The sequence below is a fragment of the Carassius gibelio genome, chromosome B24 (assembly GCF_023724105.1).
Source record: "Carassius gibelio isolate Cgi1373 ecotype wild population from Czech Republic chromosome B24, carGib1.2-hapl.c, whole genome shotgun sequence".
Classification (NCBI taxonomy): Eukaryota; Metazoa; Chordata; class Actinopteri; order Cypriniformes; family Cyprinidae; genus Carassius; species Carassius gibelio.
The window spans coordinates 11749193-11773887 of NC_068419.1; the positions used below are offsets into that span (position 1 = coordinate 11749193).

The 24695-nt window shown below is 35.4% G+C and overlaps 1 protein-coding gene across 1 annotated transcript in view; it reads left to right on the plus strand.

Moving 5' to 3' along the window:
* The window catches only part of cntnap2a (contactin associated protein 2a), a 337198-nt gene that overhangs the window by 19501 nt on the left and 293002 nt on the right, over positions 1-24695 (plus strand). The gene's annotated exons all lie outside the window — the stretch shown is intronic.

A 24695-nucleotide genomic window follows, 5' to 3' on the forward strand; every position in this document is an offset into this window, starting at 1 on the left:
GACGAAAGTAACAGTTGTTACTTTTGTCCCGCTAAAATCACAGAAAGTATTTATTTTGTTTCAGTGCAAGCTATATTGTGAATTTCTGTGTCTTGCATCATTTCTTAATGACATATTATACCAAAAGAATATGTCCGAGTGAGGGTCAGAAAGACAGACAGAGGTCTGGTTTTATCCAGATGTTTTTGAGAGGGTGTTTCTGGACATAGAGGAACATCTCTCTCTGGGCAGCTGCTACGTCACATTTATATTTAGGTTTTAGCCATTTCTTAGCCTTTACACCTCCACCTGTGAATTTGCAGTGTTTCCAGATGTTTTAATGCACATTTTTAATTCATGCATAAAAACAACTGGATGGAAACATATATAGGCCTACTGTTACATTATGTTTAGAGTTTTTTTTATGCTAATGTGATTACATTTTTATATTGTGCATTCTGTAGAATTTTTTTATTATTATATAAAAATACATTGAAATTTCCATTAAAAAATACAGTCAGGTTTTAAGACATCTCATGAAACTTAAACTTAAATTTAAAACGAAAATATGAAAATGTAATTTAATAATTTTTTTGAAAAGATAAAGGACAAAATATGTTTGCAGTTATTTATTAACAAGGTCACAATCAGGTATACTTAAGAAAAATAAGACTAACAGAAAAAAAATCTAGCTTATATTGTTGTGTTACTTTTGACCCACCTGTGTGTTACTTTAGTCCCAACCGATGGGGTCGAAAGTAACAATGTGCAATTTATGTTCAAAGTGAAATTATACTTGCAATGAAATTATAACTGCAAGTCTTTCTACATTTCTACAAAATACCACCTGGTATCTGAGTTACTGGCCACAGCTGAAATATATCTCTGTATACAACATTATCTTTTAAAATGAAGTTTTTCTGAAAAATGGTTCTTTCGCCCCTGCTCTCCCCTAATTAATCACTTTATGCTAAATTAGGAAGTACAAATAAAAATAATAATAATTGGAAGCCAAAAATATTTGTCTGAAACAAATATGGTTGATTCTCACATGTTCTGTAACCAATCAATACATAGTAAATTTGGAAGTGCAAACAATATTAATTATGCATAAAAATATTGGAAACCAAAATAATTCTGCCAAAAAGTATTCTTTGGTCTTGCACAAAAATAATGGGGCTTGAACACTGAAACAGCCATATCTAATTAATGCACTTCTCAGATTGCATGATATGACAGATTATTTCAAGCAGTTTGAGCGATTTTGAGCCAGTTAGACAAAATACTTTGACTAAATTAAAACTTTTTTTTCAGTGCATCTCTAAACGAAATGTAACTATAGCAAGATTTTCAGTTGAAGGACCAGTTCAATTCAAACACGAGTTTCAAACATCTCTCCTGTAATGTAATGGATCCTGTTATGATATTATTACTATAGTAAGTGCTTAGTTTCTAAGGATTACTAGCCAGCAAATAACCTCGTGGCTCCTTGTAAATACTAGAAGTGTATGTTTGTGAATCTCTGAAGTGCTGGCAGTGTCCTGACTTCCCTCTCCAGCTCTTCAAAGGCACACGACCCACTGTGATGTTCTCGGCTGCATTACTCACAGTCCCACCGAGCACCTTTGTGAACAGTTGCTATGGCAGTCGCTCGCACAAGACCCGAGCACAAATATTTTCAGGTATGATGTATTGAAGAGCTGCAAGTCATTAAAAACCCCTCACCTCTCCTTCAGAGCAAACAGACACATAAGTCGCGAAAACAACCTCAGGGGTTAGGATAGCTACAGAACAGACCACATCAATTAAATAGCACACATAATAGGGGAGGACTGGGGCTGGCTGTCACAATTTACTCCAGGGAATATTTCTTAAGGTAGGTTAGTTGTATAATTGAGATTCTGTTTCTGTATATTTACAAAATTCAGCCTATGCCATTAAGCAAACTTGTATGACTTGTTTCCATAGTTTTTAACATTGTAAACCTTTTTAAATTAAAAGTTAAGAAAATGTAACTTTTACACCAAAAATCGGTTTTTAATAAATAAAATTAATACAGTTATAACCCTTATCCTGAGAAGACATATATGGTCTTTAGACATTTATAACTTGTTTTATGAAGGTTAACTATTTCAACTTGATTATATAGTTATAAAAAGATTATTTTCTGAATTTCTAAAAATATATTTTAGCATTTTGTGGTTTATCCCCACCATATAGCAAAAAAACATGGATTTGAGGATGCAATTCACAAAAATGACAATTTAGGATCATTTTAAAGTGAGTGTTTCTCTGTGGTGGAGAAAACATATTTGCGGTAGTGGATTTTGAATCAAAACCTTGCAGTTCCTGACATTTTTTGACAGCTTCTCCCAGTAAGAAATTGTGAGAGACAGGACAGCAGCAGCTGCACATGTGTGTTCTTGACAAAAAAAGAAAGCATTAAGCTTCTATGAGGGAGAGCAACTTGAAACCAGATCGCTGCAAGGTACAGCAGGCAGGTGAAGCCGGGATTCGGTGGGCTTACTTTGATGAATAACAGCGTCCAAAAGTACCCCTCCCCTACTTGTTGCTTAGCAGCTGGGTGCTATATTCAACAGTCATTTACTACACACTCTGCTTTTTCATACAGCCCAAATAATAAAGCCATCTATCGTTCGGTAACCAGAGGTTTTTTATGTTAATAAGTCTTGTTAAGGCTGCCACTGTGGTGGCAAGTGGCATTATTTTCAACGCTTCATCTAATATACTGAAATATCACTGAACAGATTTGCAAAAGCTTTTTGATAGATTGCTTTTTTAATGTCATCCTTGTTAAACATTTTATATCTTTGTTTCAGTTCTGTGTTTATGGATAATTGTCCAGCTTGGGGAGGCGGTAAATGGGAACAGTTTTTAAACAGTGTTACAGGCCAGTGTTTTATTACTATGTGGTTTGCCTATCAGGATGGTGTTATTATTAACTGTGTTTGGCTCAAAAATCTGTTCATTTGAGGTAAATTACTTTTCTCAGCTCATAAATGAAATTCTGATTCAATGAAACCACGAGACCTTCATTTGTGCACTAATCCGTTTGAACAAGATATGATTTCATTATTTATAGGATGATTGTAGCAAATACACAATATCTGCATGCTTAGTGACCATGCTGTCTGCATGTTTCCACAACAACACTGAAATCCCTAAAATAAGGAAATATAGTGAATGGATAAAAAAAGGCTACACAATACTCTACCAGTTTAAAAGTATAGCGTGAGTAAGATTATTATTATTATTTTTCCGAAAGAAAAATAGTACTTTAATTGCATTAAATTCATGAAAGAATCCTGAAAAACCATATAATGGTTTCAACAAAAATATTAAGCAGCAAAACAGTTCTTAACTGTTTTTAAGATAACAAATGTTTATAGAGAACTAAATCAGTATAATTAAGGATCATGTGACACTGAATACTGAAATAATAGTTACTGAAAATTCAGCTTTTCCGTTACAGAAATAAATTAGATTTTAAAATGTATCAATATAGAAGACAGATATTTTAAATCGCAATAATTGTTCATAATATCACAACAAATTTATCAAACAAATGCATTGGAGAGCATAAAAGACTTTTTCAAAAGCACATCAACATCTAAAAACCCAAACATTCTACTGTAGTGTACAAAGGAGCTACATTTTTATAGCCACATTTATCCATGCACCACTTAAACATCTGGTTGTCTGGTTATTTTAAGAGGATTCAGTAAGCATCTGGTATATTAAGATGATTTTACATGGTTAATGGATGCAGAATACTGAAGTAACTAACTATAGTGAGATTTTTATTAATAGTATCATCTATATAATTTTTTTTAGTTCTTTTAATTTAATGATAAAATATACAATAAAACAAATATGTTACCCATTAACAAACAAACAAAAAAAATGTGTGACATTATGACATAATTAATGTATTGGCATTAATGTATAGGTTTTCACATTTAAATTTCTCAGTATTTTGTCTCTGTGTGACTTTAACAAGTCTTGACAAGTCAAATTTGATAGAGCATGAGGTCAAAAGGATGCAATATGTTTTTGTAGAGTTGCTTGTGTGTTGTGCACATTCGCCTTATGATCGCCACCAGAGTGTACAAGCACTTAAGAGTCCTTCAATACTCCAGTGTTCTCTCACTCTCTCACAGCTGTGTAAGTTTAGGCTGGAGGAAAGATGTTGGGAGACAAACGGCCCAGTACAGCTGGTCTGAAGAGCTTCACAGGGGACGGTGCATCAGCAGATCCCATTGTTGATCTGCCACAGATACACAAAGCTAAATGGACTCTTGTTGTTAACACATTTAGCTCAGTGTGTTCACTCTTTTGGACAAGATCATGCCGAGGTCATGGACAACAGAAAAGGAAAGCACTGGTCTCTGGCAGGAATGCCGCGGAGGTCTTTAAACCAAACTCTGAAGCATTCACAATCATGCACACAGCTCTGAAACTCCAGTTTAGCTGTGTCTAGATTTTATCTGTTCAGATTTGGAGGTATTAGTTTCCACATGATAGAAGGAGCTTGTTGCCCCTGGTGCGTTCGGGTGAGTGGGGGGCTGAGAGGATGAATCTGTGCCACGGGTTGCCAGAAAGTACCAGCAGAGAAGAGAGATGAGGGGGGCCAGAGAAAGCAATCAGCCGCATTAATCCTACACTCACTCGAGTATAATGACAGAAAAAGATAATCATGTATCACCAGCCACAGACGGATAATCACTTTACTGTGACGTGCCTCACCTAAACAGCTGTGCTCAGCGCTGCAGCTTTGCTACTGGCCTTTTACCTCAAGTCCACCCGGAGGCACCCCATCGATTTCTCGCAAGCTCAACTCAACATGCAGGAAGGAAGAAGCCCAAATGTTCAACTGCATTTCTCTTGTGTCAGTCCAAATGGTCAGGAAGACAGGAAACATGCTTCTTTATTCTGTGCTTCCAGACTTTGATTGATCCATTCCTTCATCCATTTTTTATTCTTTATTTATTATTATTATTTATATTTTCTTTATTATTTCATTAATTATTATTGTTCATTAATTAATAATTTTATCCTTAATTATTCTTCATTTATTAATTAATATTTTTATTCTTTTAATTATTCTTTATTTTTTCTTTATTATTTTTTATGAATTATAATTTTTTATTTTAATAATTTCCATTGATTTATGAGGTAATCTCACTTTAAGAAGTGATTTTGCTCTATTTATTCATTTATTAATAGTTTATTTGTTTGTTTGTAGTTCCTCTCATGGATTTCTGAGGAATAGTGTTCTCAATGTAAAAAGTGATTCTGCTTTTACTCACTGTCTGCCATTTTAATGGCTTTGTTGTTTTATTTTCAAGCATCTTCTTGCAAGATAATGAGATACTTAAATGTTGCAGGGGAATTAATCGTTATAATCTACAACAGTATCTTTACTAAAACAATATAGTAAAAAAAAGTTGTTTCTTGAAATACCTGTATTTTATTCTATGTATTTTACATTTAATATAAACAATTTTGGGCTATTTAAATAAATATACTTTATACTTTTTTTTTTTTAATTTAAGAATAAAATCATGCATTTGCACTTTGCTTGATCCCCATATCATACAGTCAGCACCATCAACAATTCAACCCGTGCACACAAACACAATCACTGATTATTTGTTCTGTTACTCCAGCCAGATGTTAGACCCTGGCTGTGCCCACCTCACCCCTGCTGTGCTCTTTGGTTTTACTCTATCTTCTCTGATGAATGGTATCCATGCAGTGGTAGATTAAGCTCAGTCTAATCGAGAGAACTATAATCCCTTTACTTATGGGTCACATGAAAGGGTCTGAATCTTCACTTTTTTATATCCCCCTGTCTCGCTCTCTTCTGTCATTGCAGCTTAGAAATCTCTGACACAGAAACACACAAACCCAGTAAAAGTATAGCTTCTCTTCGCTTGGTTTTCCCCCAGAGATTGAGAGAAATGTATCCTCCAAGGTGAGCAAAGGAAGAGAAGAGGCCATTTTTTAGCATGACAAATCTTTCTGATCCAGTGTCTTTGGTAGGGTTTGATGTTGTGATCAGATGAAACTGGAGCACTGGTGGCAGAATTTGGAAAGAAACTGCATAGGGCAGCATGAAGGCCAGCTTCTTCTCTAAAATTAAAGATCCCTCTGGGGCATTATCTTTGACCCCTGAGGTCACATGGGCATACTGGCAGCTGTAGTACACTTTTCTCTATGTATTTTCGTAATCTTTGTGCAGCTCAAGCTCTCCTCTGTTGAATTGCAGGGCGGTTTCACTTTCACCCGCTGAGCTCGGTGCCATAAATCATCCCTACACAATGCATCATTTTTGATGGTGTTGTTGCATAGCAGTTTCAGTTTTGGGCAAGTGACCTAAAAGGATGATTCATAAACTGGTGAGTTACTGGGATCCACAATCACCTCTGTGCCCTTGAACCAGTCACTTAACCCCAGGTTTCTCCATGGGTTTTATTCATACAGCATTTTGCAATTTTCTTTGGACAGGACACTGATCATAAACAGAATTGCAGTAGTGTGCTTTGGAGGCCAAAATGGGCATGTGTGGATATTTGACAGAAGCAGTATTATTAAAAAATGCATAAGAAGTGACTTTGCCTGCAGCATATTCTTGAGCAGCAAACTTTATTGGTTATTAATACTTAAATTGAAAATAGCTTTTGCCTTATATGTTTATAAAATATATATATATATATATATATATATATATATATATATATATATATATATATATATATATATATATATATATATATATATATATATATATATATATATATATATATATATATATATATGTGTCGCTTTGACAGTGGATTTGCTTATTTAAAATTCATTGTAATTTTTACATTGTCGTTGTTGCTATTATTATTCTTGTTATGTTTCATATCAGATATTAGCCAGAACCATAAGGAATATTATTTAAAAATGTACAAAAATTTACTTTGACCTGTAACTTTTACCTTAGTTAATACTTCTAAATCATTTAGTTGTTGTAAGAGCCAAAAAATTACTTTTGCATTATTTTTTTTTATTAAAAATCAATATTTTTGTTTCTCTGAAAGTAGTATTTGTTGTGATCAATATATATATATATATATATATATATATATATATATATATATATAGTGCAGACCAAAAGTTTGGAAACATAACTATTTTTTATGTTTTTGAAAGAAGTTTCTTCTGCTCATCAAGCCTGCATTTATTTGATCAAAAATACAGAAAAAATGTAATATTGTGATATAATATTACAATTTAAAAGAATTGTTTTTAAATGTATTATACTTTAAATTATCATTTATGTCTGTGATGCAAAGCCGAATTTTTAGGTTCATTATCACATGATCCTTTAGAAATCATTATAATATGATGATTCATTATCAAAGTTTTGTTTAGAATTGTTATTTTTATTTTGAATAAATAACCCTTTTATTCATCAAATATATTAGACAGCAGAACTGTTTCCAACTTGAGAGATATGTTAGCATAAAGTGAGAAAAAATCATGTTTCTACACCTTCTGGCAAGCCTATGTTTAGATCACAGACATGTCAGGTCATTTTCTTCATCTTCCACACACTGCCAAAGTCTATGTTAACAAGTTTTTCTTTTAGATTATGGTTTTATTATGCTCCTTCAGAAACATTTCCTCCTACACCTTTTGTCTGGAGAACAAAATAAATGCAAAGGAATGTTCTATTCCTACACTGGGACCTCTGCCATTTTGTCTTATCAAAACACTATTATAGCCTTTTACTCTCTCATGTCTCAGGTATTGATGCCAGTCATTAACTCTATGACAGCACTCGTGGAGTTTTAGCAGAAACCCAGCTGTAGCTCTCTTGGACTCGCTTTAATGCACCATACGAAAGAATCACGTCACATGCAGACAGTCTAATTGCATTGCTGGGTGCCCTCAGGTCAGCCCTGAGGCCTAAACCCAAAATGTCCTACAATAATCAGTGTGATACCTCTCTGTTCATGCCTCAGTTTGGGCAGGCATTTCATGTACCACAAAGTGCAAATACTGCTGTTACAAAAACTGAACACTGAAGAGTTGGAAGTGACATGATGAAAGTGACTGCAAACTCAGCCTGTCTTTTGAACAACCTAAAATATAGTCCTAGAATAAATCTGGGTTCCTAGAGTGCAGGACATCAATTTTCTATTGTTATACACAGAGAGCATCAGTGCAGGATGTAGTTTTGTATAAAATGTCACCAATTTCACCGCCCTGCTAAACAGATTAGAGGATGAAACTCAAAGCTTAATGAACATGACAGTATGCATTTTCTTTATATGCATATTCTAGATAAGCAATAAATGTATTTATTGGAGCAGAAAGACTCAAAAGGACACTTTAGTACTGTGTTTTTTTTTTTTTTCTTTTTTTTTTTTTTTGTCAACCACACTGCTTTGAGTTAAAATATTTTCAGTCAAGGAAGTGACAGTTCAAGGATTCAGGTGATCAGCCGTACAGTTGAGCAGACCCGAAATGTGAATGGCTCAAAAAGGTGACCTCAGAACCTTCCGACTCCAAAGGAGGAGGTGGCAGGTGAATTGTGACATGCGACGGGAGTGCAGACCACATTGCTGGTCGATGTATGCAATGGTTGTCATGTTGTCCATTCGGACCAGCATGTTTTTGACTCGCAAGTGCCCTTTGAGATGGACCAAGGCATCACTGCTATCAACTCTAGGCAATTGATATGCCAGTGCAGTGTTTGGCCCATCCTTACCCCTAGACTGCGTGTCCGTTGCACGTGGCCCCCCCAGCCGGTGGTGGAGGCATCAGAGTAAACAACAGCATGCCTGGAGACCTGTTCTAGGGGCACCACTGCCTGGAGAAATACAAGGTCTGACCACCAGGTGAAGGTTTGGTGATAGGCAGGTGTAACTCGGACCCGTTGAGTGCAGTGTTGCCACGTATGCATCCTTCAGGTCAATTGCTGCAAACCAGTCTCAGGGACGGATGCACCCACAGAAGCCAGCAAGATGGGTTGGGTAGCACTAACCAGGCAACCAGATATTATGCCTTAACGTTTGCATAACTGTCACCTCCGTCGAGTTAGGTGGGCGTGGTTTCAGCAACCAGTTCCTGCCTTTTTGCGCATTTTCAGCAGAGGGTAAATGAGTAGGGCCTTTGTTGTTGCTTTCGAACTGCTGCTGCTGCCTACTGGTGATGGAGGAGAATGAATGCCATGCCCTCCTTGAACCCAGGGACAGAGAAAACCGCTCTCTCATTAAAATTTTCAAGATCCTCCACCTGGCCCTCTTCTGGGAGAAGGAGAGGTGTATTCACCATCCCCCAAAGAGCAGCTTCCTTCCTCTTTGGGTCACCCGTCCTGAGGCCTCTTACTCTCCCTGCTCACCTCCAGGGGCCTGGACGGCAGGACGGTTATGCCTAGCTCCATATACTAGAGCTGTAATCAGGCCTTAAAAGTTAGGCCAGACAGGACCCGAGCCTGACAGGTTTCGGCCCGAACCCGACAAGTACATTTTAATTGACAGCTTTTTAAAATCCCGAACCCGTTTACAGCCCGACATGATTCAAATGTCCGCGCACACACATCTGTTTTCCTTGTGTTTTATGTTTTAACATAATTTATTAATAACTAACGTAGACTAGGCCACTTGGAAGTTGGAATAAAGAAATAAAAAAAGTCCTATGTAACATCGTAACATCTCAGCCATCTAAATAGGCATAGGCTCATTTAGCCTATAGACCAACACACCAATAAAAACGAGTTTTTATAAACAAATTAAATTAAGATACATTTTAAATTAAGATGGGTATTTGGCAATAACGAAATTAAGATAAAGGCTCGGCCGGATTTGCTTTGCCACTAGCAGCTGACATTTAATAAAAGAATAATGCCAACATTAGCCTATATACTCTGTCCACATTATGCATTTAAGACTCAATGAACATTTAGTTATCATTTGAAAAACTTTTACTCACAACGATTAGGCTAAGCGGAAGGAAAATGATTGAATCCACTGTAGATGTCTTCAGTGCGTTCCTGAGCTCACTGATGGTGCGTCATTATTCATTCATTATTCTCATTATAAACATGGTCAAAACTTTCCCACACCTCAGACCTCGCTTTAGTTGCTGGTACAACCAAAACGTAATCGCCAGAGGCAAGCTTCCGTTACACCTACTCAGCATCCATTTTCGCATCTTTCTCGCACTAATCGAAACACATCACATGACCGCTGGTTTACCTCGCAAACCCAGAGCGCGAGCCAGAGTGGAGCCCGAGCCCGGCCCAAGCCCGTGCAAGGTGATACAAATTAAACCCGAACCCGAAGAGAAAGATCTTCAGCTCTAGTCTATGCAGAGTCAGAAAGCTCTTGGATTTCATCGCACATATCTTAATTTGTGTTTCGAAGGCGAACAAAGGTCTTACTGGTTTAGATTGACATGGGTGAGTAATTAATGACAACATTTTGGGGTGAACTATCCCTCTAACAGGGAGCTGCTCATGTAGTAGCCAGCATGGCAGATCATTCAGCTTTGGAACAGAGCTGATATGTTTAGGGCACCATCTTTAAATGCAGTCTTGTGTTGACAGTCGTTTATTTCTTAAGACTTTTAGTCTTAATGGCAGGGACTTTTCCTGTCTCCAGGGATAAATGTTACAGCCTTGCATGCTGACTTAGATCCACTGTGAATGGATGCAAATGAAGAAAAGCATCCTGTCTTCTTGTCCAAATGTGTTGGGTAAACAGCCTTAAAGCTTCTGTTTTATTTTCTGGTTTTGGCTGATAACATCCAGGTTCTGACCCAGATTTCAGGCTATATGGTAACCGGGTTAACATCCAGCACAATTAACAAGTCTGGCTTAGTAACAGTGATCCTTGATGCTTAAGGCCCCCTCTGGCTGTGATACTGGATGAACTGTTGCATTTTCATCCAGCAAAATAAACTGAAGGCTCTGATCTTGGTATCCATATAAACGTATTGCTTGCAGGGGGAATGTGATGTGAAGAAGTTGAGCTTAAGTGTAGTGGACAGCTGTTGCAACAGCTAAAGCGTGACAGTAATAGTTGATGTGAATGATGGGCTCTGAGGGACGAGACCCCTCTCCTCTTTATTGCAGGGAGTGCTGGGGCCAAACATTGGGTAATTAAAGTAATATAAGCACACTGTGCCACTAATAATGTTATAAATCAAATTTTTTTTTTTTTTGGATTGTCCTTCAATTATGTGTCATATGCAGTATGAATGCTGAGATTAGTAGAACAGGAAACCAATAAATCATTGATCCGTTCAGATTGAGGGATGTGACTTACTGCAGACCCTGGAGGTATTTTTGTCATAATTACATTATTACAAAACATAAAGGATTGCTAGGTGTGCATTTTATCAATTTATTGTTTCTGAATGTAGCACTCATGTCATATGGACCATTTTATGATATGTTAATTGTGCTTTTTGTGCTTGAATGTCCCAGTTCCCTTTCTAATTATATATTATGTGGGAAAGAGCAGCCATAATTTTTCTTCAGAATGTTTTCTTTTGTTTTACATAGAAGACAAAATAATTGGCTTCAATGATGACATGGGTGTGAAACTGTTCCTCTCTATCTTTCTCACTGTCCATTTTGGAAGTAATACACTTGATCAAATAGTAATTAGGCTTGTCACTTCATCAAACTGTTAAAAATGTAAGCAAAACTTTACAGTTTTCAAATATCGTTACAGAAGAAATTAATGAACCCAACCTACAACTACTATACTGTACGTAAGTATAACCAACTTTAGCCACATACATCTAGTGCACTCATACAGTACACATAAAATGATGTACTGTATAGGCCTACTGTCATTCATGTAAATTATTTCAAATAATTTATTTATAATTATTTGATTAAATCTTCTGTAAAATAAATACAGATTTTATTGCAGAAATAATTGATTTATTATTTATAATAATTCAACTTTCGTTTTTTTTTTTATAAGAACACAAACTTTCAAATGTCTCTGTATTGTCATTTTTTTGTGTTAGTGTCAGAATCTCAAGTAGATGCATGAACACCACGAGTTTGTGTAAAACATGAAGAACAAGTTCATGTTTCATGATGATCCTAAGAGCATTTTGAGTTTCTATAGACCGCCTGATCAATGCCACAAATGTACTTATTTGATTAGTGACCTAGAAATAGTTTTACATCTCGCAGTAACTTTCTCTTTGTTTTAGTGTCAAAATTCTGAAGCTTTTGCTTATGCCTCAAATGAATGTGGTCTCAAGACTTTTTTGACACCACTGCTTGCACACAACCTATGCAGCTTTGAAACTTGTAAAACCGATGCCGTTCCGAATCCTGAAATCTGTCCTGCTCATTTAAAAATGTCTCCATCTGTGACAGACTCAAGGTTTCTCCCTAAGTATCTTTCAATCAACTTTTTAATCCAATGCTAACCTAGATGAGATCCAAAATGTAGAAACTCTTGGGGTATGTAAGCTCTGGAGAGAGAAAGAGAGAGAGAGAGAGAGAGAGAGAGAGAGAGAGAGAGAGAGAGAGAGAGAGAGAGAGAGAGAGAGAGAGAGAGATGTCAGTAATAGAGAGTCTGGAGGGCAGCTCTGAAAGATGAATGATTCATGAGTATGGTGATGAGCAAACTCTTCTGCTGTTCTATGAGGTCGCACAGTTCAGCCTGTTGGTGGTTGTCACTGCGCCTCTGACCTCACTTCCACATCCTCAAGAGATTTATTTCTCCTGCAAAGATGCCTGGAGGTTCTCATCTACTTCCAACCAAATCAAACTAATTAGTAGTCACAACTCAAGTTAATAATGTTTATTTTGGAACAACAGGTTATTAAAGACCAATGAATGAGAAGCAAAGATGATGATCTCACGTCCTGTGGCTGATCCGGGTGATTCTTTGGTTCCACCAGCAAAGATTTATATGCTTCAGGAAACAATTGAGATGTATGCTAATGCATTTACTTTTTACAGGTGTTGTAGTCCTTGGGTACCAGCATTTGGCTTGGCAATATGTTTGATTAAACTGGAAGAAGGATGCTTAGTAGGACTCTAATGAAAGCTGATAGAGATGCTAGTTAAATTAAGTGAGACTATAATTACAAATTGATTTTAATGTTGGGGGTTACAGCCTGTTGCGGGATGTGTTTGTGGACTGTGTCAAAATGTTGATAGTTACAGGCAAAGGCTATTTAAATTGGTCCTACTTTTCTCAGTCCATTATTTTTACTGATCAATTTGAAGGGTAACTCATTTTCAATCTCTGCTATCTCTTCTAGCACATGTTTTTTCACTCTAATAGGTGAATAATTTCTACTAAAAAGTTTGTCCAAGTGTAAACACCAATTGTAACCGGCTTCATTTCCTTCAGGACCACCTGGACAATTGCTTAATGAAACTCTGTTTCTGACACCTGCATAGTGTGAAATAAATAATGAGCTATTAGCAGGGTTTAGCACTGCTAGTGTTTTTCCTCCTGCTGGCCCTCCAAAGCATCCCTGGCAGGATTCATTCTCTTCACATCCCTCCAGTGCTGCACTTTTTTTGGCCCAGTACTTTGTGATACAGTGGCCCCAACAAGTGAATATAAATAACACAATATCAAACCAATTTGCTTAACCACTTTTGACTTTTAACTAACCGACATCTACCGTAGCTCATTTTAGGGAATGTTTGAAGTTTAAAGTCTGTCACTTTAAGTCTATGAAGAAATGTGTAATAAATTACTAATTTACTTGGGTTTGGAGTAAAAGTGGCTGTTGGTGAACTACAGATAATCTTTCTGTGCTTAAGCCCAGCTGATGCTCCAATAAAGTTTAAAGGCCAGGATATGTTCTGCTGAAGCACAGCTAAATGCTAATTAGAGCAAATATTTGACCTTTTTTTTTCAGTCTTAACCTCTGATATTTTCACTAAATGTGACACATGGGCTAAAAATGTATTTGTGTTTTTCTTATATATATATTTAAAGAGGATTTAAGATAATTCCCAGAGTTTGTGGACCATGCTAAAAGGGGTCTCAAGAGGGTGCATGTAAATTACAACAGTCCCCCTGTGTTTGACTGCTGAACGCTAGCATTTTATGAATGAAAATGATTGAATTTCCATTTGTGCGCTTGGAGCAAAACCCAACAATCATAATGCACAAACAAAATAGGCCAAAATGGACTGCAGATGGCAATTTTATCGTCTGATCTAAAAGGTCTGAAAGGCTTCCCCGTTCCATTACTGTTGCCTGGCCTGTGAGCACAAATGTGTTTATAAACATCACCACTTAGTTTTTTTGTAAGAATTGTGTTCTTTGAAACCGAATGGACATAGTGAGAAAGTCCAGCTAAGGCTTGTGTGCTTTTATGCCATCCTAATTTGTTTCCATGAGTCACATCCTGTATGATGCACTCTTTATGAACTTTTTAGCGAAGGTTACATACATCATTCATCTTGTTTTATTTTGGGATTTGTTTTGATCTTCTGATCACGTTAATGGGAGAGTAGAAAGTCAGCAACAACCCACACAATCCATATCCATCTATACCTGTCAACATGCATAAAGCAAATTAGATTTTCACTGTCATTCCATCATTTGTAAGGCTCAATGTAAATGCACTCTTCATTAAATCCATTTTTTATGTGATTAGACTGTCTGACCAGCGGTGTTGAGAGACTGTGAGAGCAGTACCGTGCTGTTTGGACATTTTAATATACTTGTATTTGTGATTGGACACGTCACTTTCAAGGCCATTTTGTATGGAAAACCATACTAACTGTTTCTTTAGCACCCATATCAATTTTGTTTTTTTGCGTACATTCATAAATAACATTTTAGTGAGGTTGTCTTTGCAATTTTGAAGTCATGAAATTCATCTGATATGGAACTTCTTTAAGCATTAGATTCGGTGAACACTCCGAAGTGGAACCGATTTCACATTTTCCAGAAGAGATTTGAATCACAGTTCACCAAAAAATGAAAATTATTTTATCATTCATGTCATTCAAAACCTCTATGACTTTTCAATCAATCCAAAAGAAAATATTTTGAAGACTGTTGGTAACCAAACCATTTTGGTATCCATACTTACATTGAATGAAAAAAAAAATATTATTTTGGAATTGTCTTCGTTCATCTGCCACAGAAAAAAGAAAGTCATACAGGTTTGTAATGATGTGAGTGTCTATCCATTTAATCATCTCTTAGTTTTTAAGTTACTATTAACAACTTTTCAAGATGAGAGTTTTTCTTATTGCATAGGCCTTATACCATCATAAATGTTTGAATTATAATTTGAATTATTTTTATTCTATATTTTTAATTGTTAATAACAGTTATTTATTGTTAATACCATACAGTACAATACATATAAAACAAAAGGTTTCAAGGAGCATTTTAATTTTGGCTCCAGTAATAGCAAAAAAACCTCTCCTTGCTGCTGTAACATTTAAAGTTTATTTTGAAGTGTTTCTGTGTGGGTGCACATAAGTTGAAAAGCAATGTATTATTTAGTATCACACTGAGTTACATGAATTAATTTTTTGTGTGTTTCTCATTTTAATGGTTTTTCATACTGAACATTATTTTCAGCGTTCAAAGGCCAAGTTAATTGCATCGGGTTGGTATTGCAAACTCCTTAACTCATGCCCCTTACTGCTTGCCATCTAAAACAGTGCCAGAAAGGGTATTGTTGTTTGCTTTTGGGTTCTGTATAACTAAATCATATTTTTTTGTCCATTGGGTTGAATAATAAATGAATTAAACTATTGTCTCCTTGTTACAGAACACACACTTTCTTTCGTTCTTTCTTTCTTTCTTTCTTTCTTTCTTTCTTTCTTTCTTTCTTTCTTTCTTTCAGGGTTGTTAGTGAGAGGGCTTGATGGCAGTGTGGGTTTAGACTCTATGAGTATTAATTATCATTCAGATCCGTCTTTCATCTCTGGGTTTGGGTTCACTGACAGAAGGGCAAATTGAGTGTTTGCTTTTGTTTTAATTAAGCGGTCAGGTTAAAAGTGAAACCATGAACTTTTATCCCGGTATGACACCAACCTGCCTGCAGACAGAGCTATGTAGGACATCAGAGTGGAGTAATATCTCCCATAAGCACTAGGTCTATTATTTTTTTTTCTTTTCTTGGTGGAATGTAACAAATATTGTGTGTCTGTTTGTTATTTAAAAATGGGGTCAAAACGTACAATAATTTGTTTTGGGAGGGCAAGTTTATTTTTGAAAGAAATTAATGCTTTTTTTCAGCAGTGATGCATGAAATAGTTCAAAAGTTACCATAAAATGTATAATGTAACATAAGATTGCTATTGAAAATAAATGGTCTTCTGTTATAAATTCTACTCATCATGAAATGCTGAAAAACCATGTGTGCAGCAAAACTGTTAATAATAATGTTTCTGATAATAAATGTTTCTTGAGCACCAAATCAAAATGAATGATTTCTAAAGGATCATTTGACACTGAAGAAGGAGTAATTACAAGAATAAATTACACTTCTTAAAAAATAGAATAATATTTTACTATTTTTACTTTGTTCAAATTAAATTTTTTAATTGTAACTAAATTCGTTGTGCAATAATATTATCTTATTTGCTAAGCACACTAAACACACAAGACGCTCTGGCAGTATCATTGTGTGTATTCCTGGACTCAGTATTTTTATTGCCTGCACTGCTGCTGCTACTGCTGTCCTTTCACTGAACTGAGGTGAAATGTTTGTTTGGTTTCATGTGTTTGAGTTATGATCACACGCTGAAGTATTGCCTTTCCACTGTCAGTCAGTGTCTGGCACCCGGCACCCATTGCCCAGGATAATAAGTCCACATTGACTCTTCCCTTTCTCTCTCAGACACCACAGTGACATGCATTACTGGATGCCATATCTGCATAACTTCTTGACAGGCTTACAGCAGGCCCCATTCATCCACTGGCTGACAGAGAGAGAGAGACAGTTATAGGAAGTTGTATCTGTCCTAATAAGTGACATTATGGGCAAGTGTTTCTGTGGCAGCAACCATTTCGAGATTCAGTTTTGATGTTTTCAAGGTGTCTGAAGAATAAGTTCGCACTTTTTGCCTTCTAGTCATTGAATTAAAGACCAATTATTTAGATGTTGAACATCACACAATTAGTTTTGCTATTAGGTTTCACCTCTTTTCTTGTTCTCTTGATAAATCGTAATAGAGCCTGAGGGTTTGCTCTAGTTTGGATGCTTTTATTGTCACATTTTTGGTTGAAGGGGTTTTGAGAGAAACGGCTTTGACGGTACAATGAGTCCAGTGATGTCAGTAGATTACATTAGCGTTTATAATGAGCTCACTGGCTCATGTTCAAGATAACATTTGGCTCTCTTCACAAATTAGACCCTTACATCTTTGTTAAATATCTGGCCTTTTTGAAATGCAAGCTCATAAGAAATGCTCTAAGAGATATATCATTTTGTGTTTTTAGAGGATTTCGGGTTCTTTAGTTTCCCGTTTTACTTTGAGGTGTTATCACAAAATGTTATCACAGAATGTGTGTTCTTAAAATCGATGGGAAATTATTTTCACAACCAATTTTAACTCCTTAAAGGGATAGTTTACCCCAAAATGAAAATGTGATGTTCATCTGCTTACCCCCAGGGCATCCAAGATGTAAGTGACTTTGTTTCTTCAGTAGGACACAAACCAAGATTTTTAACAGAAACCTTTGGAGTCTATCACTCTTATAATGTAAGTGGATGGGAATAACAGCTAAAACATAAAATACCCCCCCCCCCCCACCCAAATAATAAAAATACACAAACAACCCAATTAAACCCTGCGGCTCATGATGATGCATTGATATGTAAAGACACAAAACGATCCATCTGTGCAAGTAACTGTACAGTATTTATATTGTTTTTACCCCTGATTTACGCAATGTCCGAACTGTTAGAACTCTCTTGATCGTGTCCTCCTGAGTGCATTCTAAAGCTGGCCCTTGACACATCTTCTTCTTCACGTCATATGTAATCAGTAACAGACTACAATTTGTAAGTAATCTACCCAGCTCTGGTTGCAGGTGAATTTAGACTTTGGGAAATTTCCACTGGATGGTGTTCACATACCATTGTCTGCTGCTGGTGTAAATGGAGTAGATGCACGTTTGAATGAGTTCTGTGATTTGGTAATCGGTTTACTCTTCTCGCTGTCTTCAAGAGAAACAGTTGTGAAAGCCATTCAAGAAAAACACTTAAAATTTTCACTTTCATGTGAGTACAGTGGTATGGCATCTCAATCATGAAGTAATTTAGCATGACATTGGTATTCCTCACTTTCTTTATTTTTCATTTTGCCAGTGAGAAAAAGTGCCTTGGAGCCTGACACGCTCATAAATATAGTATGGAACATTTTAATATGAAAGAACGAAGGGACAATTGAAACAAAAGTATTTATCCTGAAGTGGTGTCCTACTGTAAATATTTGTCTTTAAAATATAAAAAATCAACGCCCCATAGGTGTAATAAACTTAATTTTTCCATGTAAATCTCCCAAAATTCTAGCTTATTAAGTCTCTCTGGAAATGGATCTCTGTGGTGGTATCATTTGCAGAAGTGCTCTAATAGGAATATTGATCACAGACACAGACGTCTCTCTCTCTCTCACACACTTTTGTATCTTTTGTTTTTGTGCTTGTACAGTGATCAATAGAGGAAGAAAGTGAGAAACTGGTTTCACATCAATGACATGAACCTGACAAACCTTGGCAAATCCAATGATTAGCACTTCCTCAGAAGTGCTCATTATATCAACCAGAGATTTTAGAATTCACAAGTTTGTTTCCCAAAGTCACTATCTGGTACTTACTTTGTCTTTTGCACTTCTACCAATACAGTGGATAGTTTCAGAGAAATGCTTGTGTATTTTTAATGCACAGTGTATTAAACAAGCCAGCGATGTAATTTTCAGCTTGTATAGAAGAGAGATGTCTTTGCGCTTCAAGCATTGCTGAACATAAATCTGAAAAACATTTTTGGAAGTGGCATTCAAAACCAGAAGCCACAAAAATGAAATGTAACAAAGAGTTAGGAATAAGTAAGTAAAATGATATATTTGCCAAACGGCAGAATCTAGTTGCGGTTGCTTCCGGGCAAGCGGATTCTCCGCAGCTTTCTCATCTCCACTCTATTGCTATGACTCTTCAGGATTGTAGCATGTTGTCAGTGATTTGCTGGTCTGTGGGTGATTTCATGTGCAAGGTAAACTCTGTGTATTTGTGTTTTCTCAAGCAAACCAAATTTTAAAAGTCCACTGAAAACATATCTTACTAAATTGTTGGTCATGGACATTTCCAAAGTGGTAAAAAAATATATATATTTATAAAAATGTGGGCTAATATAAAATTTTAATAATAACAAATGTCATATTGTTCCCTTTGTTCTGCGTATGCTTGTGTTGCTTGATATTAAAGTCTGATTTTATAATTGTTTGCAAGGTTTTTTTTTGCAAGGTTTAAGCTTTTTGGGGTATTTTAACTTCTGTTCACTAAGAATAAAAAAAAGTTATGGTAGCTGATGCAAAGAGATATAGATATCTCCCACCCTCTAATAACGTGTCATCACGTAACTACGTGTAAACATTATTTTGTGGTTTTTACTTTGAAAACCAGGTAAATTATTTCTAGCATTCGAATAACAATGGATAAACCTGAAATGATAGAAGTTTACATTTACAGATAAGGTAGGAAATGTGCATACTTTTAAATCGACACCCGCCACAGTGTTTCTTATTTGCCATCTGTGATCTCTTTTGAGTGTCCTAAAAACCATTGGGGTGGGAGTTTTATCACTCAGCATACTCGGTTAAAAAAGTCACCACTCGCCACTGCTTTCTGGTAGAAGTTGTGCTTTTGTAAGCATGTACACACTCAACAGAAGATGTTGCTAGTTTTCCTGTACATGTCAGAAAGGTCAATGCTGCATTTTTTGTTGTTGTTGTTGTTGCGGATAGCATTTATTTGCTGCACCATTTCTCTCAGTCACTTGCTGGAGCCCAGCGGTGCTGCCAATAGAGCTCTAATACTATTACCCACACACACCTAAACGCATACACAAATGATTCCCAACCACACAGCTCCCAAACAAACAGCCCTAATGAAATTTCAAGAGATGCCAAAAGCCTCCTCTGAGGCTTAGTAATTTCTTTCAATACGGCTTAAAATACAAATCGATATCAAAACGAGTGGAAAACCCATTCCTATACTTTCACATCACACAGACACACTGCCATAATTACATGTAAATGAAAATAACACGTATAATTAGATTAAATCTTTCCGGAGGGAGCACTATTCACACCCCTAAAACCCATTGTACCCATAAATGCCCTTTGAAAAACGTCTGACTATACAGCTCTTTGAATAAACCACGAGCCGGGTATTGAATCAAATGTGGGTAGACTAATTATTCATAATGGAACCAGATGAAAAGGCTAATCAATATGTTGAAAGGGCCCCCTGTTATTGAATTTACTTCCTGCTGTGGCACAGCCGTGAATGACATGCGGTGTTTGCGCAGAGACCAGCGGGCATATCCATGCTGGATTTAGGAGCATTAGGGTAAATGAGTTTTTGGAAAGGGGGGCGTATGGGCCACCTAGACTCCAGTTTCACAGATGGTTGCAAAGAATCAAATAAGGCAGAATAATAACTAGCTTTTTTATTCTCTGGCTGTGTCAGCGTGTGGTCAGCGGTCACCTGGCGGTGTTGGCTATGGTCCAGTCCTACTGTAATCTATCTGGCCAGAGAGGAGATATACTTAGCTTAGCATACGTGTGATCCTGTCATGTTTAATATACATATCGTGGCAGTACATCTGTCACTCTGCAGCCGTAATCTTTTTGAATCCATTCCGAGCCAAAGGGTTAATTACGCATAACCCTTTGTCATCGTAAACTTTCACTACTGTATGTTTAACCTCTGTGATGCACATTTGACACACTGACACACTTCATTTCAAACAAATCTGATTTTCAGCAATAGTTATGTATTAGGTCTAATGCTGTTAACGTATTGAGCTGGATCTGGCATTGCTATCTGATTCATTTATCATGAGTATCTTGAATAACTCTGCACTGATTGCATGTTAGTTGCTGTTTCCTGGACAACAGGGAGCAAGGAAGGCCACACTTTCCTCGGCTGTTAGCCAAATCACAAGAAGTAATAAGCAGCTAAACTGAGGGGATCTCATCCATGACAGATCTAAAACGCCACGGCCATGCCACACATACAGTTGCAGGATGAAATATGTGCATTTATATGGATTTCTGTATTGGTTGACAGCAGTGTTTGCTACCATTACTCTTTACAAAAAGAGAAAATGAAAAATTAATGAAAACGTGTTATTTGTTTATGCAAATTTTGTTTTTCTATAGTTAAATATATATTGTTAAATGTATATATTGTAAATAAATAAATAAATAAAATAAATAAATAAATAAGAATGATTATTATCATTATTCTCTATACATGCAAATTAATAGCTGCTTTAGCTAAATTATATATATATTTTTTTATTTAATTTATTATTTGAATTATTATTTTATTATTATAATGACTAATAATACCGATATATATATATATATATATATATATATATATATATATATATATATATATATTTTTTTTTTTTTTTCAATATAAACATGGTTTATACATGAAAATATATAGCTGCTTTAATATTTTAATAACATTTTTATTGTAATGTGAATATAATATGGCGCATGGTCATATACATATATATATACATATATACATACATATATATATATATATATATATATATATATATATATATATATATATATACATATATATATATATATATATATATATATATATATATATATATATATATATATACATATATATATATATATATATATATATATATATATATATATATATATATATATTTTTTTTTTTTTTTTTTTTTTTTTTTTTTAAATAAAATTATTGTTATATTTTTCTACAACATACAGTAGACATGTCTTTACACATGCAAATGTATCGCTTTTATAATAATAATAATAATAATAATAGTGAACTGTACTAGTCTTTCTCCTTATTGTTCATTTAAATGGTTTTGTGTTATTATTCACAGATTGTAAAGGCCAAATTGGTCTCAATTTGCGTTTGCTGTGATTACTGTCATATTTTTCCGTCTCACACTTAAAATAACAAACTAATAGAACCATTCAATCTCCATAAGTCTGCAGAAATGGGTTAAATTGGCAATTAAAACACCTGTTACTTCTAAACACTGGAAGATCATCTTTTGTAATGACTCATGCTGCTGTGACTCTCTTTAATTGTCATCTAACAAACCAAGCTGTCATTGCTTCAGACTGGATTTTCCATCTCAGTAGAACTGGCTGTCTTTTCCCTTCTTCCATGTTCTCATTCATTTTTTCTTCTTTAATGGCTCCTATCTCTTTGTGTAGAGAAATGTGGTGTTTTGTTCCAGCAGGCAGTTGAGCTGAGGGATGGTGCGTCGTCCGTTAAAGGCACTTGTGAAATACATCTGAGATTAATTCTCATACTTCTGTGCTTTACACAGCAGGAGCTGATAAGGTAGCTATTGTTTGACCCTTTAGTGCAGGGAATTTCAGTTTTATTACCCGTGAGCTGTTGCATTACAAAGTTCCACGACTTGAATTCTCCATCTCTCACTTATTATTAATGGCACAATAAAAGTTCCAAATAGCCCTTCTATGGGCACATAAATGAATCTCGTATGGCCTGTCAGAGACATTCGCACATTGGCAGTGACCGGATTGTGTCGCAGTGACTCCGTGTGCGTGTGCACAAAAATCAATGCAGTGAATAAAAGCAAAATCTAAATGGACAGCGGATGACAGAACAGCAAATAAACCCGGCTGAAAAAAATGACAGATAATTGTGTCTCCTGGCCTCCCGAATGAATTCTTGACCGGAATTACAGGGGCTGTGACAGATGCTCATGGGAAATTGCAAATCAGCTATCACTATTTACAAAGAGAAATTGGCACATTATGCAAATAGCTGTATTATATTGCTTTGGCATCTTTTAATTTTACAAAGTCGTTCGGCGATTAACTTGAAGAGATATTCATTGAGATTCTACAAGGACAGTGATTTGCAGGCTTTGTGCTGAATTCAGGAGAAGTTCAGTCATGTGATGTGTTACAAACCCTCTCATCAGTTGGTATAGATCAAGTTATATTTTGGCTTGTGTCTTAACATCTTATCAACTGTAAACAGAGCAGAAAATAACTTTTCCGTCCATTGTACGGTCTCCTAATCCCTGGAGAATTGTGTTCAGCAGCATTACACGACATACTACAGTAATTTAACAAATAATAGTAGTTTATGTGGTTATGTTTGGCTTTTAATAATTTTTATGTTATTCCATTGCATTGCATTAATATAAAAAAGAAAATAAATAAACAAAAAAGTGTGACATTAACAGTTGATTTCAAGGGCATAATTAATAAAACATTTTAAGCATGTTTTCTTTATCAAATTTTCATCCATGGTCATTTTTGTCCCTAAAAGATAATTTAGAGCTTCAACTCATTTCATGTGTAGTTTGGCAAGCCAGGCATTTTAATATTGGCATAAAATACAATAAATATTTCAGTTTATTTTTATGCATAAACTCATTTAAATCATGGCAGAGCAATTCGTTCTGCAGATATTAGCAGAAGCTGTTTTTCTGTGCTTTGTAGTAAGAGTTTCTCTCCATTCAGATGTAATAATCACTGAAAATTTCAGACGTAACTCTGAGAACAAAGCTGTGCTAGTGGAATTTGCAGACTTTAAGACAAAGTCTAGACTGTTCCGTTTCTGTTCTTGTTTTTGTAGCTTTTGATGTCATGAACCTTGCAAACTTTGCAACAACAGTTTTTCTCAGCAGTGATTATTCTCTCATTTTGTTAGCTTCTAAACAGAATGTTTTAGTGTGTAATCAGTAAACCAAAGAGTATGGGGCTATGTATGTATGTATACATAAAGAATAAATAAAGAATAATATATATTATTTATCACTATTATTATAATAATTATGTATTATATATATATATATATATATATATATATATATATATATAATTAAATCAACAACAATTGTAATTTTATTTACAACAATTTATGTATATATGTATATATTTTAATGTATTTATAGTTTATTTATTTATTTATTTATTTGTAATTAATTACATACTTTTGCCTTTTGAGTGAGTCTAAAATCATCAGGACCTTTTCAGTTTTAATGACACACTAATAACATATTTATAATAATATAAAAAAAACTCTTAATAGATGTAATTTTACACCAACATACACTTTTTTCTTCAAGGGTTACTTTGTCAGGTGGACAGGAAAGTAGGGCCAGTTTGGTCTGTATGTGCAGTAGAGAGAGAGAGAGAGAGAGAGAGAGAGAGAGAGATAGAGAGAGAGAACAAATGGGAATGACTCCTAACAGTGTGCTTCCACATTCTAAGTTTTAACAAAATTAAGAAAAGTTTGCTAGAAAATATAAACTTTAAAAGTTCACTTAGGATGAGTGCTAGCATAGAACCTCCTAATGACCCCCATTGATATACCTATTATTTATCATGCCGGCCTGCGGCCCACATCGTGTGTCTGGTTTCTAAGTTGAAAGTTTTATATCTTTAATAA